Source organism: Ornithodoros turicata, chromosome 2, assembly GCF_037126465.1.
Source record: "Ornithodoros turicata isolate Travis chromosome 2, ASM3712646v1, whole genome shotgun sequence".
NCBI classification, from domain to species: domain Eukaryota; kingdom Metazoa; phylum Arthropoda; class Arachnida; order Ixodida; family Argasidae; genus Ornithodoros; species Ornithodoros turicata.
The window spans coordinates 85221987-85225481 of NC_088202.1; positions in this window are offsets into that span (position 1 = coordinate 85221987).

The following is a 3495-nucleotide window of genomic DNA, read 5'->3' on the forward strand; positions in this document are numbered from 1 at the left end:
ACCAAACTTACTCGACATGCATACTCGAATCTCGGCCTCTCAGCATGACAAGATTGCTCAGCCCATAGTGAAATCCAGCTCGCCACCAACACACTGTCTTTTGGACAACAGACTTCACTGGTCATTCTGGGGTCCATCATCATACTTTTCACCAAATTGGCTCCGGAAATAGGAAGGTGTATAGCCTGTCGTGATCAAACACCTCACCCATCGTCACCTAAGGTATTGATGTTAGGGCTAATATGTCTCTCTCTTCTGCTATCACGTGTGGCAGTTACCCGCAGCAGAGATTTTCCCAGCACCCTCTACACCCATACAAAACCCACCAAAGAACTTCCCGTGTGAGGTTGACAACGGCGAGCTCTTTCAGAAGCACCACCACCACCAAAGATCTTACAACCTTACCTCCCAAAAAGGCAAAAAAGAAAAATCTCAAGAAGTCAGCAGATACGGACGTCACCTCCTCCCTTCTACGGATTCTCAACGCATCCCTGAGATAAAAATCCTGCACAGATCCCTGAACGGCAGTATACGGAAGTACAGGTATAGTGGGAAGTGGGTAGAAGTTGGTCAAAATATATAGTTTGACGGTGTCAAGACGGCTGCCAAGTTGCTTCCTGTGGTGTGACATGTGCGTCGCTGAATCCTCGAACCCCATCAGGATAGGTAGGCAGTGGCCCCGGTGCAGGCGTCAGCGTTCACGGAGGTCCAAATAAAAGAGCTACACAAAGAGCTTCGTGTTGCCCCGATGCCCGGTTGCGGCAGGTGCAAGGAATTAATGAATAAATGAATGCGCGACTGCGCACCGGGACCACAGGGTAACTGGGAACAGGAAAGTCTTCGACACTAAGCGAGGTGTGCTATCGCTGATGTAATTACCTTTGTTCGTCAGTGTCAGCCGGCTCGGAAGCTAATGTCTCCGAACCAGCCTAGCGCCTCAAGAGGCCCGCTTTAACTTGCCGTTCCTTGCGTCCGTGTACATTTCACCGAAGATTGAGAGCTGCCGAATCCCTCGCGGGGAATAGCGGCTTATATCACCGGCATTCCACTGTTCCACCGGCATCTCACCTGTCGTTGTAGTGCAGAAAATCTTACACTATCTCGAGTGTACATGCTACACTGGTCGCTTCAGTGCAAACGTGCGTCGCTTTTCATTGGTCCGTCTGTTCGCTCGTCGTTCGTTACTAGACTGAACCCACACCGGCACACTACACTGCGCTGCACGAAAACAACTAGTGGAGTTCACCATAGAGTAGTGAAACAAGGAATATGTCGTTGATGCGGCACGACAGTAGCCAAATAATAATTTGGGGCCGAAAGTCCTGTCCTTGAAACATGGGCGATCCCAGATTTCTTTCTTTTTTTCTTTTTCAGGACAGGAGGGGGTGCGAAGTGCTTCCGAGGGGGCGAGGCGTGCAACCCCTTCACCTCTTTTCCAGAGGACGGACGCTACGGACTGTGTCGGTGTTCAGAAGTTCATATTACTATGACATCTGAGAAAAATCATGGTCACCTGTGAATAAAGTGTGCACGATTTTCACAAGAGACCTTACAGCTTCAGGAGGGAGGGTGGCACGGTCTTCCCTTGCCCCCTCTCGGTACACCCATGCCTGAGAAGAAGGATATAAGGTACCAGGGGCCATGTGAGAGCTTCGGTAAGGTGCTGGAGGTGTCCACCATGAGGAAGATCGAAGGTTTGTGCTTCGGGTGTTGCAACAGTATCAGTGCCTCAAGGTCGGCCCTGATCCTTGCAAGGGCACGCTCTGCATCAGAATTTATTGGATGGTTTTGGAAGTTGGGGAGGGGGGGGGGCGGTCTAGAGCTTGCCGGGTGAAGCATCCGTGGAGGGCGCGTGGTGTCATCCCAGTACGGAAAGTACTGAGAATATCGATCCTGTCATGAGTAATATTTGAACGTTTTGTAGTCTGGCTAACAACGTTACCGCTTTGCGTTCCCCGAGGACAGCGCCGAAAACAAATTTTGCGGCAAATTATTTCGATTTGCTCTTATCGGAGCTTGCAGGCAGTAGCACGATAAGGCCACAGGTATACACACGCGATATACATTAGGTCGCGCCGCGTCATAGGAAATCCCGAAGCCTCGTCGCTGCACCTACATCACCCTTTCTTTAGAGCTTACGTCCATAAACACAATAAAGCTACAAATAACGCCCTGCTAACGCTGATGGTTCAGCAAGGATGCAGAAGAATAATCTCCCATATATAACACGCGTTAAATTGTGGTGGTTGTGAAAGGGCTCGCCGTTGTCGGACTCACAGGTGGGTGGTGTCACGACGAACGCCCTCGAAGAATGTACGTCCTGGATGGACTTCTAAGGGAAATGTGCCGACCTATGTCTGAAAGCGTCCGAGCGGACAGCACAGCCGGCACCGGGATTCGAACCCGGGTACCTCCCAGTCCAGCGGCCAGCACTCTAACCACTGAGCCACGTGAGCTGGTACGCGAACTGGTTAATCACTTCTTCGGCCCGTGATTCGCCACGAGCATTTGTGTGAGAATTATGTGCATTATGTGGAAGGGGGGGGGGGTGCAAGATCGGGGCCCTATATAATTTCCGTTTGCTGTTTTTCGTGTGCATTTGATGGGAGCGGCACGTTGTCGTCACAATTACGTGTTGCATTGGAGGGTTTCAAGCAAGTTCGACTAGTTTCGACGGGTGGGGGGAGGCGATTCATCAAAGGGGGCGCCAGACCGCAGTTCACGGCAGACCTCTTGGTCCCGAGAGCTTAGGTAGGACAAAAGCTAGAGTGAAGAGAACTTTTGAATTCAAACAACTCAGGGAAATAATTTTTGAGCTTGGAAGTGCAGATGCTCATTCTTCTTCGTTTCCCTCCACCCCCCTTTTTTTTTCTTTGCTTGCGGAGCTTCTAATAGCGGGGGGGGGGGGGGAATTCACGTGTTTCCTGGATTTTCCTCAGACGCTTTCAGACATCTGTCGGCACAGTTCCCTTAGAAGTCGGTCCAGGACGCACGTTCCCCCCCGGACGTCAGTCGTGACGTAGCACTTCTGTGAGGCCGACAACGGCAAGCCTAGAGTCACTATAGGCAAGCCCTTTCACCAAGAGAGCACGCACGTAGGCGCCATCCTGCCTCAGGCGGAAGCTGGCCTCCTGCCCGCTCTGATGCGAGCTGTCGAATTTTTCCGGCATGTCGCGCAGCAGTCTGCTGCTTTCACCTCGCTAAAACTGTGGTTCACATCATTAGCATACATATCTTGACGGAATAGCATGCTTTCGAAAGCCGGCGTTGCGCTCAGCAAGTTACCGTTGTTTCTTTCTTCTGCTAATTTCGTAACAAACTTCGTGCACGGATGCACGCCTCCCAAGCTCATCAACCATATCGCAGGCAGCATATATATACCACTATATATACCGAGCCCCCGTAGGGTGCCTCGATACTAGCTAGTATTGAGGCACCCAAGCCCTGGCGGACACCATGACGGAACAGATGGCGCTGCGGTAAGTGTCGGCTTGG